Source organism: Heloderma suspectum, chromosome 2 (genome assembly GCF_057233095.1).
Source record: "Heloderma suspectum isolate Gila_16-S chromosome 2, 16-S_ref, whole genome shotgun sequence".
Lineage (NCBI taxonomy): Eukaryota > Metazoa > Chordata > Lepidosauria > Squamata > Helodermatidae > Heloderma > Heloderma suspectum.
In genome coordinates this window covers 315,066,564-315,085,636 of record NC_139459.1, presented here as the reverse complement: position 1 = coordinate 315,085,636, position 19,073 = coordinate 315,066,564, and the positions used below count along the sequence as shown (strand labels likewise).

The 19,073-nt window shown below is 43.2% G+C and overlaps 1 long non-coding RNA gene across 1 annotated transcript in view; it reads right to left on the bottom strand.

Moving 5' to 3' along the window:
* The window catches only part of LOC146354984 (uncharacterized), a 74,497-nt gene extending 55,854 nt beyond the window's left edge, over window positions 1-18,643 (bottom strand). Inside the window, exons 1-2 of the long non-coding RNA XR_014788559.1 lie at window positions 18,584-18,643; window positions 2,075-2,181 (exon numbers count right to left, since the gene is read on the bottom strand). This is a non-coding gene — a long non-coding RNA (uncharacterized LOC146354984). The remainder of the gene's footprint in view (window positions 1-2,074; window positions 2,182-18,583) is intronic.
* Window positions 18,644-19,073: the final 430 nt, after the last annotated feature.

The following is a 19,073-nucleotide window of genomic DNA, read 5'->3' as shown; positions in this document are numbered from 1 at the left end:
GAGTGGGTGACTTTGGGCCAGTCACAGACTCTCAGCCCAACCTACCTCACAAGGTTGTTGTTGTGTGGATAAAATGGAGAGGAGGAGGATAATGTAAGCCTCCTTGGGTTCCTTGCAAGAGGAAAAAAAGCGGGATATAAATGCAATAAATAAATAACAAATAATACATCTCTCTTGCAATACCTTGGTGTTTCCTATGGCTCCTACCATATAGGCCTAAACTAGCTCACAGGTAGAATACTACTGTTGTTTTAGCACACTCAATTTCCTTCAGGTTAAAGCATTTTGAGTGGATGAATAAGCATCAAACATAACAGAACATTATCTCTGTCCCCTTCCACTAACCCCAGCTGATTTGTTTTTGAGCAACCCTCTAAGATGCTGGAAAACCCCCATAAAGTACTTTTGTTTAAACAGAAAGTACCAAAAACTCCACCAGTTTTGCATTGCAAAGCAGTGGGTAAAGATTTGAGTAAAGCATCATGTCTGTGGCTTTTGTGGGTGGGTGCCTCTCAGAATGACTGTAATCGTCTATCAAAAGGGAAATCTGCATGTCATGTCTGAATAAGACTAGGGAAATCTATGGTAATAAATATCTTCCCATCAGTTAACATACACTATTAACTACATAGCCCTGTTGCCTTCCAAGCAACTAACCTTGTACACCAAGTCTAAAATGCACACAACGTGAAAGGAATTGGCAGAAAAGAGAAATACTGACGCGGTTTCAGAAATGTAATCCAGTGCTGTCGATGTACTTCTCAATGACAGGGTTCACACAACATGACAACCAGTACCCAAAGTTGAGTATGGGTTGTTGTTGAACCATGGGATGCTATTGAACCATGAGTTGTTGTGTTGTGTGATCCCAGCCACGCTAACAAACCATGGTTTGTTAACTACGAACAACCCATAAATTGAACCCATGGTTTGCTGTTGGATTATGAACTGTGGGTTGTTCATGGTTAACAAACCAGGGTTCGTTAGTGCAGCTGGGTACACACAACAACCCATGGTTCAATGACAACCCATACTCAACCTTGAGTGTGGGTTGTTGCATTAACTGAACCCAGCCAAAGAACAAGAGCTCTGCACTCAAATATTTATGTGACTTACTCTATTTGTCTACTCTAAATTTTATTTTTTCCTCATGTGAACAAAAATGAACAAATATGTTCATAGGCTACATAACAATGACACAGTTACAACTATAAGGGAACAATCCTATCAGGATAGGCAGCTGCCTCTGGACCCAGAGGCAACTGTCTATCCAACGCAATGCGGGCAGACTGTAGGGGGGATCTTCTCCTCTGCACTCTGGCTGCCCCGCATTTGTGGCTTAGACGGCCGATTTCAGCTGTCTAGCTACAGGACCTTGGAGCAGCGGGGGTGGGGGGGAGGCCAGACAATGCATAGAAAGCATTGTACTAGCACTTCTGCTCTCCTCACCCCAGGAACCCCCCCCCCTTTGCCCCGCTCCGCACTGGTCTTACGAGCACAGAGCCTGGGGACGTTCCATGCTGCCTATTTGGCAGCAGGGGCGGGAAGGTGGTTCTCTGGGAAACTGACCGATGCTATGGCCATCTAGCCACTGTCTAGCAGCCATAGGATTGCACCCTAATTGTGCTATTCTCAGTGGTATGTTGAGTCCCAAATATGGATATTGTTGATGTTTTGACGAATCACCCAGCCAGCCTACAAGTTTTAAAAGGATGGGGTATTGTAAATGAACTGGGCTGATCAATGCAAATATTTAATTTAATGATCAATGCAAATATTTAATATTTAATGTAATATTTAATTACAGTATAATACTCCATTCTGGCTTAATTCCTCTCTCAGGCCATTTCCCCATAAGTCTTTAATTCTTATGATTTCTACCCCATCTTTCTACCATGAAAAATGGCAATCAGGGGCAGCTTACAATCATAAATAAAACTTACTTAAAACAATAATAAAACAATGCATGAAAATACAATAAAAACACCAGCACTAACAGAAGAAAAACAGCACCCAACCCAACAGACCCACTTACACACCAAAGCCCTGCTTAGATAAAATGGTCTTTACCTACCAGTGGAAGATCAGAGACCCTAGCCTCATTGGCAAGGAGCAGCCACCAAAAAGGCCCTCTCTCACTTCACCACCAAATGCGCCTCTGAAGTCTTAATTCTCTAATGCCTGTACAGAGAGAACAAGGTGATGGGGTAAGAGGGATATGTACTCCCTGTAAACATTTGTTCCTGTGAATGCTAGAGAAGTATGGCTTGCTCTTCCCCTCCCAGAATGCTTTTGTTCACCACAGTGAGTACAGCTACTTGAACTATAGAATGCACAGCCTAGAACAGTTTCTCAAACTCTGATCTGCAAGCTTCATTCAGGTGGTCTGTGGAAAGGATGAGGGATGGTTGAGAATATCTGTACTTGGCCCTGTACTTAATTATTTTCTGATGACTGAGGTCTAGGCAGTTTTGAGCAGGGAGTATGTATCTTTGAGGGACAAAATGTTCATCACTTCTCTCCCTCGAGTTCAAACACAGAAGAAAGTTGTATGCTGAGCCTGACCTGAGGCTAAAGCTGGCAAACATTACACCCCATTTCACAGAAATTCACTCAGAAAAACAGGCAACACATTAGACCAACCTTCCCCGACCTAGTGGTCGTCCTATGTTGTATACTTCAACTCCCATCAGTCCCAGCCAGCATGACCAATGGTCAGAATTGCTGGGAGTTATAGTCCAAAACATCTGGACGGCTCCAGGCAAGGCAAGGCTGTATTAGACTATGTTTATTAAAATATGAGTTATGCATGTGCTTTGATTTGTAGAACAAAGTGGCCCACTGAGATCCCCAGGAATTTTCAAGTGGTCTGCGGGAAAAAAGGTTAAGAACCACCAGCCTAGAACTTTGGTGCCAAGCCATATTACTCCCTTGCCATACCAGCTGCACTGCTTGCTGGTCCATTTCCAGGTACAATTCAAGGTACTGATTATTGCCTTTAAAAGCCCTCACTGGCTTAGGACTGTAATACCCAAAGGACTACCTCTTCCCATATGAATTTGTCTGCTCTTTGAGGTCATCTGATGAGGCCTTTTTATGCATCCCTTTACCTCCTAAGTTACAGCTGGAGGGGTTGCATGTGGGGGGAATTCTTCCCCTATAGAACCCAGTAAGTGGAAATCCTTTCCCGGGATATTAAGGGTGTTCTGTCGCCGCTGGAAACCTTTTCTTTTCCAATGAGCTTTTGATCTTTTTGCCGCACAGATTTTTTTTAAAAATCCTTGTTCTCTTAAATGTTTCAATAAACTTTTTTTTTAATAATTTGTTTTTCATATTAATTTATTTTATGATCTCTACTTTTGGCTTATTATGTTTTTAGCTGCTTTAAGCACTTCTACCTCAGAAGAGGAAAGGGGATATATTATATTGTTATATTATATTATATAAATATTCCATATGACTGTACTAAATATGTTCTTCCTAGGTGAGGCTGAAAACTTTTATGTACTGCTACTATTCTTAAAATGTGTTGTTACGTGCTCCCCTAGCACGCTCCAGGAGAGAGCGCAGGACAGGAAGGCCTGGCGTGCTATGGTCCATGGGGTCACAAAGAGTCGGACACGACTGAACAACCACAACGTGCTCTCCACGTCCCCTAGCAGTAAGTAGTTCCAGTGGCAGGGCTGCCCAGGTTTGGCTACCTTTTGGAGGAAAATTCCTCTGGATTTTGGAGACCTCTGCCATTTTTGTAGTATCTGGTTTATTACACATATACGCTAGAACACAGGTGAAGGCAAACAGCCAAAGCACATTTCTAGCAGGCAGTAGACCCACTGCCCCACATCAGATCCCCAGGGAATACTAAGTATATCCCCATTGGGTGACATCAGTTCACAAGACTCTTTCTCCTTCTCTCTGCTTCTGTCTCCATCGCATTCCATCCCTGTTCCCAAAATGCTTCTATTGTTCCCCCACAAACACACAATTTGCACGTGAATCTGCTCATTTATTAAGATTATTATCCTTTATCAAAAGGGAAGACTGCACGTCATGTCTGAATACGATGGGAAATCAAAGGTGACAGATATCTTTCCACCTGTTGGACATGCCGTTGCTCTCCACGCTACTAAACTTGCATACAGAGCATAAACCCTTAATCTGGGGAAATAGAAATGCCATAGCCTGCACCTAAAACTCAATAAATTAGGTGTCCGGCCAGCAGTTTGGGGTAAAGCATTCCAGAGTTGGGGTACAATTGTGGAAAAGATGTTGCTGCTATTGCCATCTGACTAATCTTTGATGGTGGGGGCAATCAGAGAAGAGATAGCCAGATGCAACCATGGAGGAAGGGGGTAGATTGGACCTGGGCTGTGACACTGGGAACTCCCTTCCTCCATGCCATTGCCCTGATTGAAATTATCCCCTCCCCTTAACTGTTATTTGCTCTGTAGGAGAAAACATAGCCATTATTTGTTGTCACCACCAATCCTCTACCCTCCCTTGAGTCCTCTGGCATATACAGAGGGCTTCAGTGAGAGGCAGGGTCCTCGCTCATTTGTATGAGGTATGGAAAACGTGAGAAACAGTTCTTAGATGGGACTTCTGCTGCTTTTTAACTACTAGAAAGCTACAGCAAAAATGAGACTTTCAGGGTAGGGATTTGTGTGGTGCCAGGTGACCTGCTCACCAGAGGATTGGGTACACCCTTCCATGGCGAGCTGGCAAAACAATTTGTGGAGGCCTGGGTATTACAGCTCTGGGCCAAAAGCAAATGGTGCAGACTGAATCATAAAAACCTGGTCCAGCTCTGAAAAAAAGAATAAAATCTTACTATATCCACTTGCTATCATTGAAGAGGGTTACGAAGGTATGTTTCAAGGATTCTTTTGCCCGGACCCATTAACCAGTTATCTTGAGAATATTAGTAAATCAGTAACTAATTCTGTTTGTAAAGACTGTTTTGAAAATGAAGCTTTATCCTCCTCTTTGCACTTCTGCTTGGGTTCAGGTCTATTTTGCTGTGCATATTAAGTAATCTTTTTAAATGTGTGAATGACTTCTGGCTACTCAAATTAGAAACAAGAAATGCCTCTTGGAAGTGATCTGTGATTGAAAAGAGGTGAAGTGTGGCAATATTGCATCTTCTAAACAAATGCATTTTATCTCTATATTCCTATGAGTTAGGTTGCTTCTTTAAGTTTGTCAATGCAACATTCATTTTATGTCTGTTCAACTTCCTGTAGATTGTAATCTAGAATTGCATTTACTATACATTTAATTTCTTGCATGCAGACTGATCCTAACCATGTTTTCTCTTAAGTAACCTCCATTAAGTTCAGTGTAACTTACTCCCAAGTAACTGTGCATAGGATTGCAGTCATAATGACTCGGGCCTAAATGAAATGGAAAATCACCCTATTATTTACAAGCTGGTCCTCAAGAAATGTAGGGTTTCCTAAAATGAAGCACATTCCACTAAAGGCAACAGATAACTTATTTTTCCCTTTATTTAATCAAATAAAATTCTTAGGCCATTAGAAATAGATTCTCGTTTGCTATGTTTAGTTAGCAACTATGCTTAGTTGCTAACTTTGCAACTAAGAATCTAGTGCCTGAATTGGGTTTTCCCCCCTCTCTCCCAATCCCCTTTCCTTTTGTGTCCTGTGTTTTAGATTGTAAGCCTGCAGGCAGGGACTGTCTTATTTCTTACCTTTGTAAACAGCCTTGGGAGCCTTTTTGGCTAAAGGGTGGAATAAAAATGCTATAAGACAGCAATCCTATGGCCACTAGACACTATCTAGAGGGCTATAGGAGTTTTCGGTTTCTGGGAACCGAGCTCAGAGCCAGGGCTCCAAACTGGGTTCCCAGAAACCATGTTCCCCTCCCCCTCGTAGCCAGCGCAGTTCTCTCCACACTGGCTGCTTCTCCATGCTCACAAATGGAGCACAGGGAGGGTAAAAAGGAGGCAGTCCTGGGGGCAGGGAGGAGACGACAGACACTTTACAAGGCTTCCTATGCACCATGCAGCCTCCCCCCGCCCCACTCCGACGTCCCCAGGTAGACGCAGGAAATTGTGCGTCTCACCACACATGCAGGGTGGCCGGAACACGGAGAGGATTCCCTCCATGCTCTGGCTGCCCTGCAGTAGGTAGACATCATCTTATTGGGAAGGCGTCTTATAGGCCCCTTCCAACCCTACTATTCTATGATTCTATGATCCACAGGATTATGCCCTAAATAAATACGGTAAGGTCTGCAGCCTCTACCTACTGAACTGACAATTCCCTCCCCTTCCCAAGCCATGTGTATATATATCTCCCAACTAGGGATTTTGGAGAAATCCACAACAGATGCAAATGAGTCCAGATTTCTATGAATCCAACCTGCAGATTCTACAGTGAACCAGCTTTTTCCGAGTCGTAGAGATTCTGCAGACTTGAGGACAGTTTTTAACTTTGGGGGAGTATTTCTGCAAATTTGCACTTGCACTATTGTGTATTAGTGCAGCTGTGCATTAGCACTAGTGTGCATTAGCGCTAATGCTCACTTGTAAAAGTGGAACAAAATTCTCGCACATCCTTTTAAAAATCTGATTCTGTGAATGAGCTGATGATGGAATGAAAAACGTCTGGCAATCCACGAAACACAGATAGAACAGATTTAACAAAATCCATACATCCCTACTGCCAACTCAAGATAACACTTCATGCATCTGATGAAATGAACTCTATTCCACAGAAACTTATGCCATAATAAATGTGTTATTCTTTAAGGTGTCATAAGACATTGCTGTTTTTGAACTGACTGGTGACTTGACTTGATGGTTACCATGATGTCAGTCTTACTGTGCAAACAGCACCATGTAAGTTTGGTAATGGATAGGTGTTCAAACACTTAACTATGAATTTCACTGATGGTTACCCAGGGTAAACAACAGAGTGTTTATTGGAGGAACAATGAAAACAAATTCACAGTAATCTGAAGACTGGGATGAATGTGATTAGAATGAGTAATTTCCTAAAACGTTTGCCCCCAAACAAGTTCCCTCTACTCCCCACCCTCTTCTCACAGCCAATTGGCCAAATTACCACCGCTCCCCAACTGTCATTCCTTGCTCCCTCCAACATTCCATACTTCCACCTGCACCCCAAACACAACCCTGAGTGTTCAAAAATGGTTCATTACAATGCTTTCAACTGTGCAGTGTGTAGGTAATATTGGCCTTAGATTTTAATTGTTTCCGGAATGTCTGAAAATTATCTTAGAATCCATTGTCAGCCATTAATCTGAAGCCAACCAGGGAAAGTATTTGATGGCAAATATGCCCAATGAAAATGAAAAGCCGGCTCAAGTCTGTTTGTCTAACTATTGTTCCAGAGTTAGCCAGTGTGGGGTTGTGACATGCTCTTTAGACAGCTCAGGACAGTGCGCGTCCGTTGCTGCAACACAGCCTATCATAATTAAGCCCACCCCACAAATGATTGTGTCATTTGGCATGGCTTGGTTGCTCATTCAAGAACAGTCGTTACTGACCTCATGACAATGAGGTAATGTCTCTAACTTCTGGGTCAGTTAAATGATAGTCTTTTTAAAAAAAAACAAAAAAAACCTGCTAGACATGTACTTAACAGAGTAGGAATCGCCAGAAGAAAAATATCAAACTCTAATAAGCGTATCATCAAAATCCTACTTCATTTTATCTCCTAAACATAACCATTTGCTAGCTTTCTAGAACAGGGTTATGCAACCTGGTGCCCATAAGATTTTTGGACTACAACTGCCATAAGCCCTAGCCAGCATAGCCAATGGTCAGGGATTCTGGGAGCTGTAGTCCAAAATGAGGGCACCAGGTTGCCTATCCCTGTGTTGATACATCATTTTAGAAATTATAGCCTAATATTTAAATATATTTATAAATACCATAATACAGCCACTAGTTTTGAAACTTTCTGCCAATAGTGCACAGTCTCTCATGCCCCTGGGGTCAATGTGGTAGATTGTTTTCCTGCTTTTTGGCCCATTTTCTACTCTGCCTCAGTCCCTTGATCAGCTTTCTTTTTGCTCCCTTGGAAGGTGTATCAGTAGCCCCTTCTACTCCAAATTGCCTGTCTCCTATGACCTCTTTCTCAAACTGCCTGACCCTCCATTTAACCTTCCCTGTGGTTCCTCTTTCTCATTCCATTCCCCCCTCTGCACACTTCCTTCCTTAAACCACCTTGCCTCTAGGTTCCCCTTGCAAGGGCTCCTTCACATGGAGCTTTTATCCTGTTGTTGAGATTGCTCACTCACGGAAGTTTGTGGGCCCTTTAAATGATGCCATGAACCTCCAGGGCGTCTCCTGTGCTAAATGCCCTTTGTTCCATTTTTAAATAGATTGCAGATAATGATCTATCAAATTACCCAGGTTGTGTTCCACTTGAGTTCCCTCCAAAAAGAGGAAAAGTGGCAAGAAGCAGAGCTGGATCAATGAAACATATGGAAGACTCAGATAACGGGGAGAAGGCGGGGGAAAGGGGAGAGGGAAACGGAAGCACAAGTAAAGGGAGTCTGTGTGATCTTGCATTTAAAAAGGAAGCCGAAAGCCTGGTTTTAAATGCAGGATTTTAGGCTGGTGTAGAGATGCTCCAAATCTCCTTCTCCTATGTAATGTGTTTCTCTGTGAGCTTTTATTTTATTTCATATAGATATTTACAAAAATAATCAGTAACAACCCATTACAGACAAAATAAAGTAAATATATAGAGTTATGGTAGCTGTGAAAAGGTGGGAATCTCCAGAAGAAAAGATTCTTCTTCCAGACCCTGGAAGGCAGAAACAAAATTCAAAGTGATCTTGGTAGGCTGGAGCGCTGGGCAGAAAACAACAGAATGACATTTAATAGGGATAAATGCCAAGTTCTTCACCTAAGAAAAAGAAACCAAATGCACAGTTACAAGATGGGGGATACGTGGCTCAACAATACTACAAGCGAGAAGGATCTTGGAATTGTTGTAGATTACAAGCTGAATATGAGCCAACAATGTGATGTGGCTGCAAAAAAAGCAAATGCTATTCTGGGCTGCATTAATAGAAGTATAGCTTCCAAATCCCGGGAAGTACTAGTTGCCCTCTACTCAGCACTGGTTAGGCCTCATCTGGAGTACTGTGTCCAGTTCTGGGCACCACACTTGAAGAAGGATGCAGACAAACTGTAGAGGGTTCAGAGGAGGGAAACAAAGATGATCAGGGGACTGGAAACAAAGCCCTATGAGGAGAGAACTGGGCATGTTTAGCCTTGAGAAGAGAAGACTGAGGGGAGGTATGATAGCACTCTTCAAGTATTTGAAAGGTTGTCCCAGAGAGGAAGGCCAGGATCTCTTCTCAATCATCCCAGAGTGCAGGACACGGAATAATGGCCTCAAATTACAGGAAGCCAGATTCCGGCTAAACATCAGGGAAAACTTCCTGACTGTTAGAGCAATAAAACAATGGAACCAATGACCTAGGGAGGTGGTGGGCTCTCCCACACTGGAGGTATTCAAGATGAAGCTGGACAGCCATCTTTCAGGGATGCTTTGACTTGGATTCCTGCATTGCGCAGGGGGTTGGACTCGATGCTCTTATCGGCCCCTTCCAAATGTACTATTCTATGATTCTAAGGTCTTAGAAGAATTCATTTCCACCCTATAATTCCCACTCTTACATAAAACATATGGGACTCTAGCCTTTTCAAATGTTTCAAGTTGTTGCTTGTTTACCATCTTGTAAGTGAACATATGCCATAATGTTTGCCATCAAGGCCAAGGGCTAAGTCTTTGGGAGTCGCTCATTCACCACTAGTATATTTAGAGACACACCACCTGTAAGCTATTTGAAATTTCGCAGCCATCAACAAGTACCACACAACTATTAGTAGTATTCCGGACACACACTGCATTTCCTAAAGAACCCAGCAGAATACAATATGGACTGAACTGAGTATCCTATGTACTCACAGAGAACTCAGACCACCTAACCTTATTCATATACCATTGACACACAGGAAGGAGGTATCATCAGGCTTTTGGGAATCCCAAGGTTTACAGAAGTATTTTAAAACTTTAGGAGGGAAAAAACAAACAAAGAGAAAAAACACCCACCAAATGGCCCAAAGAGGATTGAGCATGCTCAGTGGCTTGACTGACTGTTGATGGGGGATAGGAAACCAGGAAGAAGGAGGGGAATGGAATGGAATGGAGCATACGGAAAGAAATTCTGTTGACTGTCTGGAATCCTGAACAGGAGCATCCCACATGGCAACATTTTTTTGCAGGTCCCACCCACCCAATCATATTACTAATTATTCTTACAATCCCTTTCCAATGCCCCCATCCTCCGCCCCCCACTCCCAAGCTTATCACAGCCATGTATGTGTTAAAACCACACTTAGTTTGAAAACTCTTCAACAGTTATCATTATTATCAATCTTTGCTTAAACGTTGAGGTGTCAAATACAGAGGAACAAAGGAAACTGCCTTCTACCAGACTATTTGTCCATCTAGCTCAGTATTTACTACTATGACTGGTAGGAGGCTCTCAGAGTCTCAGGAAGGAGTCTTTCCTATCACCTGCTACCTGAGATCCTTTTTGAAGTGGAGATGCGAGGGGTGTGTGTGAATCTAAGACCTCCTGCTGGCTGCATTGCTCCATCACAGAGGCATGTTCCCTCCCAAATACCGGCAAAGCAAAATCTTAAAATTGTTTTCTTTTAAAATTATACATGGGGAAGATGTAGGTCTTTTGATATACACAGCTTGCCAAACAGAGTTTGGAACTTCAAACCGCAGCATTTTGCTCCACCTGTTTTTAAAATTGCTTCCTTTATTATCCTCTGTATCTATAAGAACTTCATGAATCCAGGATAACCATCTTTTCATTTCTCTCTTCCAGTTATAATAATTACCTCAGAAGGGTCAACTTATTTGCCAACTTCTCTTTTCTCAGATTCTGCATTATAAAACTTCTCAATTCTTGAAAATGTAGCCTAAGCAGAACTCTCCCTGCCATTTTCAGATAAATCTGTGATTGAGATATAAAACTGCCATCTGATAATAAATCTAGAGACATCTCATAATATATCAAGTCTATAAAGAAGTGTCACTACTTAACTGAAAGGAATGGCTGCAGTGAAGGAATTTGAGGAAATACATTTTTATAAATTATTATCTCAAATTTTTAATATGTTGCTATTGTAGGATTAGATTTTAACTGAGGACTAACAATCCCATGTTTTCCCATATAATAGCAAGGTAAAAACGTAAATGCAATTCTACATATCTGTATTCAAACTCTCTTCTGATATTTTAATTCCAGCCATACTGAGAACTTTTGCTTCCCACATAGAGGACTGCAAACATCATTCTGAAAGCTTTCTTCCCCAAGAAGTTGAAATGTAGGCTAGCTTCTTGTTTCCAACAGTGCGTTAACCAGATACTTCCAGAAAACACATCCACAAATAGGCACAAGAGCAATGGGCTTTCCCCGTTGTCTGTCAACCAGCAACTAATATTCATAGGTACGATACCTCTGAATGTGGAGAATTCATTAGCTATCGTGGCTAATTATCACTGATAGAACTATCATTTGAAAATGGATGGGTGCATGTTTGAGTATCTGATTCAAATTCTCATGCTGCTCAGCTAGGGTCAGATTTTCTCCAGAACTTTATTTCAGAGCAGCCCCGCAACCTTTTTGAAGTAGAGTGCCAACAGTCTGGTTCCATTTAGAATCAAGTGGAGCCCCTTTCTTTTGTACAGGCTAAGTTTGTTCCAGAATGTTTCCAGTGCATAAGAAACCTGAACCTTTCCAACACCATCTGTGGGTCAAACTACATATTACATTGTGTTATGGATTTGGCTTTACTGAGTATTTTCAAACTATAGTTCCAGTATTTAGGAAGCCTTTGGCTGCCAGTTAACTACCCATAGTTGACTAATACACTTGAAACAAAGCATACACCAAAAATTGGATTCAATTTTGGTTTTGTACTAACAAGAATTAGTAGGGGGGAAATCTTTTGATCCATTTTTAAAATTTATTAAAAATATACTTCTAACATCACATCAAAATATAGCGTGCAGAAAATAACAGAAAAAAACATTTGTTGTTGTTAAACATCTTTGCTAAAGATTTTTAGATAACAGCTTAACAGGAAATAGAATATCTTAAACTTTTTTTTACTTTTAGTCCTGAGAGCTTAAAAAGGAGAGATCCCATTCTAAGTCCCAAGTTCCCCATTCAATTTTGAATAGACTAGCTGACAGGCAGGTACACATGCCTGTTGAGCTTCTAATAAGAAGCTCCCTCACTGCAAAATCAGCACATACTTACACCTTTTTGTGTAGAGATTGTTGTTGTTGTTGTTCAGTCGTTCAGTCGTGTCCGACTCTTCGTGACCCCATGGACCATAGCTAATATGCTCTTATGTCCCATAAATTACAGATCACCGTCTTAATTATCTTATTGTTACTAAACATTTCTAAAGAATTAAAACATACCAAAAAAGACTCATACACACACCTTTCAGGCTAGATAAGATCAGTTCTGAATCATATGTTTGAAAAGGTAACTATCAAAATTTGCTAATTTAACCTAAGTATATCATTTTTTCTAGATATCTATATATCAGGCTTTTTGATACATATATCTCACACAATATTTTTTGCTCATTAATTGATAAGCAAAAACTTTAAGTACACTTTTGACCTGGAATAATACAGTCTCACACCTGTTCATTACTGAAATAGCCCTGTAGAATTTTCTGTTTCAATACCGTCCAGGACATCTTGGCAACTATTTTTTATTACAATTACCCAGAATTCATTGTGAACTGTGTCTTTGTGTATCTTCCCTTCAGTACAATTACTACTTTTTTACTTGTTTACATTTTCAAATTCTTAATTATTTATAATTAAACATTTGACATTTGCATTTCATAACAAGACATCCTATATTGTTTTAAGAGAGGTGGGTTAGCAATTTCTCAATAGCCTTCCCAGCAAGTCCAATCAAGAAAAAACAGCCATTTCCTAAAAATCCAGGACAACTAGAGTTCTACAACTGCAACTCCTTATATAACATAATTTTCCTCTTCAAAAGGCAGCCATAGATGGGGGTCCAACCCTTTACCCCTCATACTGCAACTAAAGCATATCCCTCAGAATGGCTATTAGCTGTTGAGGGGGAAATATACAAATGCAGAAGTTTTGCTGTAATAAAAGCTCTGAAGGGCAGTATCAGTTAGGGAACCAGTCTGGGGGCAAATGTTTCATGCAAATGGTAAATGTGTCATTTCTAGCTGACCAAAATCAACTGATAAAGTTTTTTTCCCTATGTGTTGATGGTGTGTGTGTGTGTATATATATACGCATATACAGTATATGTGAATGAGATAAACAGGATGTTTTGAGTGACTTCCCCCTAAACTTTCTTGCCCTTTTCTGAAATGACAAAATGAAAACCACTCTTTGGAAATGAATTTGAATACTCTGATCTGCTTTGCCACGACCCAAATTCCCTTATCATGAAAAGTTTACATCCATCTACGCAGACACACAACTTTTACCAAAAAAAACCAAAGGTAGCCTTGTTGACCATAAAAAAATGTTCAAAATCGATGCTGATCTTTTGGTTAGCCTAATAAAGGTGTTACAACAACATGGACTTTTACCAAATTAATACTTCACTCCCACTGAACTCAGTAATACTTTTAAGTAAACATACCTAGGATTGCACTGGATGTGACCTTGTGTTTTGAGGTAGTGAATCTTGTAATTGGCCATTTGCCTGAAGTAAATACTATCTACCTGGGGCAAGCACCTAAGTGCAAACTACACCCAGCTTGTATATTGACTTCTCCCTTGTGAAACAAACCTGACCCTAAGATCAACATCAGAAACTTTGCTCTGTGTGCCACCACCACCACAGGAGGCCCTCCTGATGGATATCAGTAGAGGCTTCCCTCTTCCTGCATTTAGACAGGCTTTGAAAACATACATTTTTAACCTTTTTATGTATGCCACCAGTTAATGGCCAATTGCCTAAATCATTATCTGTAGGCCTTGTTAAAGCATTATGGTCACTGGATTTGCTGATAAGTGAGCACTAAACTGGAGTCTGAATAATACACTTGTCCAAGAAAACCTATATACTGTATCTGTTTATTGTTGTTGTGTTTTAACTCTTGACATATCCCAGACTCAAAGACTAAAATGCCCACTAGAAGGAAAATACAGTATAGTGTGTATTATCCCAATTGCTACATCAAGACCAAACAAGGTCTTACAGCAGCTCGGAATACTTGTGCTTGGACTCTTGTAATTCTCAGATTCCACAGCTCTTTGCCTTTCTCACATGATCTTTGTGCACTGACAAGTCATAACTGTAGTGTTACGCTGTGGTCAAAACCCAGACTGAGAGGGCCAGAAAATCAATAGTGTCAAAGTGCATCTGAGGCTACAGGTTGAATGCTGCTTCATATTCTTTCCCCCAAAATGGATATTAGAAATAAGCTAACAATTGGTTAAGACGCTGAACTGCAGACCGGAAGGTCAGCAGGACAGCAGTTCGAGACCCGAGTGCCGCGTGACGGAGTGAGCTCCCGTCTTCAGTCCCAGCTCCTGCCAACCTAGCAGTTCGAAAGCAAGAAATTGCAAGTAGATAAATAGGTACCACCTCGGCGGGAAAGGTAACAGCATTCTATGCATCTCGGTGTTCAGTCATGCCGGCCACATGACCACGGAAGCGTCTTCGGACAGCGCTGGCTCTTCGGCTTAGAAACGGGGATGAGCACCGCACCCTAGAGTCGGACACGACTGGTAGGGGACACCTTTACCTTTTTTTTAACAATTATCCAGAAGTATGAATTAGCAATATACATTCTTTGAGCTGTACCAGACAATAGATTGTAGACTGCCTAAGTGCTTGATATATGCCATATATATAACTCTAAAGGTAAAGGTGTCCCGAACCAGTCGTGTCCGACTCTAGGGTGTGGTGCTCATCCCCGTTTCTAAGCCGAAGAGCCAGCGCTGTCCGAAGACGCTTCCGTGGTCATGTGGCCAGCATGACTGAACACCGAGGTGCACGGAACGCTGTTACCTTTCCCACCGAGGCGGTACCTATTTATCTACTTGCAATTTCTTGCTTTCAAACTGCTAGGTTGGCAGGAGCTGGGGCTGAGCTCCGTCACGCAGCACTCGGGTCTCGAACTGCTGAACTGCCAATCTTCCAGTCTGCAGTTCAGCGTCTTAACCACTAAGCCACCGGGGCTATATATAACTCTAGGCAGGTCAAAAAACAGATTTATCAAGGACTTAGCTGTACCCAATGTGGACTGATGAAGGATCACATATATCCAAAGGGCTTCTGCTCATTTTTTCCATACTTTGTTTTGTATTTTGTAATTGCTGCAAAAATGTTTTACTCTGAATGAGCATATTAACTGATGTTTAGAGTGCTGTGTAGAAAATGTTGGTGTGAATACCATGATGAACCTTTGGTAAGTCGCTACAAACTTTCTAGTGGATAACAGTGTCCCAAATTGTGCTTGTTTACAAGCAACAAACAGGCATGGGTCAACTCACAAAAGGATTCCTCTAGCAATATAGTATAGATTCCTATACTATACTAATTACTATATAGCAATACAGGGCCAGGACAACATGGGGCATCTTTGCTGGTCCCATACACTTCATCCTCTTAAACAGTTTAAATTGATTTTATCTGTACACCACCCTGAGATCTTGATGATATAGGGCGGGATACAAATGTTTTAAATAAATAAATAAAATATATAAATAAAATCCTCCCCATCTGGATTTGGCCCTGAAAGACCAAGTGGATGAACAGAGGGTAAGTTGTAAGTAAGCACAATTTGGGACATTGCACAACATCATTACCGATCATGGGGTACATCTGTTAAGGCATCAGCCTAAGCCTCCAATTTCCTGGCTTTGTGGAGCTTGAGCCAACATGGGATAACCTTCACTCTGGTCTTAACTGGTAGGTTTTTTTAATCATATATATGTGTATGTAATAGTTATACAAATGTGTATTTTAACGTATTATATATTTCACTAAATTTGTTTTAATTCTTGGTGTTAGCAAACATGTAAATAGCAGTAATTGGTAATTATATATGGATTTTTGATTTTATTGGCACAGCCCCTCAACCAAGGGCACCTGAGCAATTTTAGCAGTCATGGAATAACTGCTAAATTCTCAGGGATTCCTGCAGATTGTTCCCATGGATTTTAACAGATTACAGTGACCAATGATAGAAAGCCATGAAGTTCTCACAATAAGAGGGAGATAGAGGGTTCCATTAAGGATCTGTATTGAGACCAATGCTTTTCAATTCGTAATGATCTGGAATTGGGTTGAGGTGCCCATGTTTGTGGATGACAGCAACGTATTCAACGAATTGTGAAAACAAGACCTTTTCAAAGTGGGCGACTGGGCAACAAAATGGCAAATTAGGTTCAATGTAAATGCAGTGGTATACATTGGGGCAAAAATTCCTAAATTCACATACACACTGAAGGAGTCTAAACTGGTCTTGACTAACTGATGATGGGTAACTGTGAACTGTGTGTGCTGTGGCAGTGAAAGCAAATGCCATGATAAAGATGGAGAGGTCCCCCCCCCATCATGTTCTTAGAACTCTGCTGCAACAGCCATGGCTACCCCTCTGGAAGCTGGAATTCAGGCTCATCTAGTGAAATTTGACCTGCAGACAAAAGCCAAACACGCCGAGAGAGTACTACTAATGCATGATTTATGGAATTTGCCACCTCAAGATGTGATGGCCATGATCATAGATTGCTTTAAAATTGGATTAGACAAATTTATGGAGGGCAGCTGAATGATAGCTAAATAGAACCTCTAGGTTCAAATGGTATCCCTCTCTATTCCATGTTTTTTGGGAGGTGGGAAACAAACAACAGAGGAGGGTTGTTGCCTGCATCCACTACCGTGAGCTAAGCTTTCCAAAAGCTTCTGGCTGTCCTCTGTTGCAAGGATGCTGCACAGGATGTATCCTTAGTCCCATCCAGCTAGCGTTAAAAGGTGTATCTTTTTGCATTGTTCCAGATATTTACATCAACTTTGCCTTCCCCTTTTTAATGCTTGCTGTGTTCCTGTAAACGTTTCCCCTCAATTTCCAAGGAAGAGCTCATATGCCAGAGTTATCTTTCTGCTTTATTTTCACTTCAGATCTTTCTTTTTTCCACTCCAGTGCTTTCTTTTCAGGCCAGATCTGCCCGAAGGAGGGTTAGATGTCCAGAGCCCATGTTGAAGTACAGGGTCTGGACATCTAACGTTGCACTCCCTGCGCCGGAGGGCGAGGAGGGTTGTCCTCCCCCCCCCCCGCGCGCTTCTATTCCCTTCCCCAAAGGGTTTTTTTTTTTTTTTTAATGGCTTGGAAAATTCCCCAGGCGGCCTGGAACGGATGACAGGACGAGACAGCGCCAAACTGGCATTGGGAGAAAAGGGAGTTGGAGACACTGCGGGAGGAAACGGGGAACGAGAACGGGCTCTGGAGAGGCGGGGAAAGCGCCTCCAGAGAACGCGTCAAAACGGAGGAGACCCAGACAGGCCCGCCACGGCGAGGAGAAAGAGCCAGCCGGGCCCCCAGGCAGACTCGGGGAGGGAGCTGGCGGGCGGGCGGAGGGCCGAGGGAAAGGCGTTATAGGCACCGAATGGAATAGGGGGCGGGCGGTCGAGCAGGAACACCCGAGCGGCCGGAGAAAGGCGCCCATCGAGGGAAGGCGCGATATACTCAAGACCTTTAGCTGGGGGAGGAAGGGAAAGGCGGGGTGGGCCTGTTCTTCCCCGGGGCAGACGGCAGCTGTGGGCGGTGATGAGGGACGCGCTGCTGGAGGCTGACGGGTCAACACCCCTCCCTCCGCCCCGAAGAGCTGCTCAGGCACCCTGGGGGCGGCAGAGCGGTATTTATGCACCAAGTCGAGCAGTCCGCTCACAGGTCGCGCGCGGCGTTTGGCCCTCATGGAGAGCCGAAGGGGAGCGGGCTTAGCTTGGCCTCTGCCTCCCGCCGCCGCCGAGGCGGCCTCTCCCCTCCGCGCCCTTTCCAGGAGCCCCCCCCCCCCCGGCAGAGCCGCCTCGCCCCGTGCGGCGCTGAGCTTTGGCCGCGGACGCCGCCGCGCGCACCCGCACCGCCCGAGCGAGGGCGGGACCCGGACGGAGGCGAGGGAGGGGCGCGCGAGGCGGTCATGCGCCCTCCTCCCCCGCCCCGAGGCCGCGGCTAGGCCGGCCAGACCTGGTGGGAGGAGAGGGCGCGCCCCGGGCACGTTCTCCTCCGCGTGGGCCCGCGCGATGCGGTGGGCCCCGCCCCCTCACGCGGCTCCACACGCTGGCAGAGGGAACCAACGGCCGCCAGAGGCACAGAGCGAAGCGGAGAAACGGTTGGGGCGTAACGAGCGCGGCGGCGCGCGGGAGCAGGAGGGAGCGGGGGAAGGGTGGCTTGCAGGCGGCAGTGAGTCAACGAAGTCGGCGCCTCCCCCGGTGCCTCGTCTCTGGCAATAAAATAAAATAAAAAGGAGTTTACCACAGAAGAAGTAGGCTTGGGACATATTTCCCCTTCTCATAGGAGCTCAATCCGTGTCTCAAATAGATGATGTGCGAGGCTGCAAAATAAAACATTTTAACGATGGTGATGATAAGGGGAGCTGTGACGGCGCCTTTATGTTCTGTAAGGAGGCTTGACTGGCCCGTTCTCTGAACAAGGATATGGCGAATCCTTAGAGTGGCTTAACACGCGCGTGATATTGGGCATCCCTTGGGATACCAATTGTCATTTATATGCGTCTCCACTGTGTGAGGTTGGGTGGGTGCGTATACATTTCACTCACCTCCAGAAAACAAGGGTTCTCGAATAAAGGTTTTTCTCTAAAGGCAGCCTAAAAATAATTTTAAATAAATACATTCATCATATCAATATTTTCTGTACCTTTTTTTTTTTAGTAAACAAAGTGCTCTGTAGTTCTTATTTTAGCCACGCTAGGAGGCTAGGCTTAAAGATAACATGCTCAAAGCCT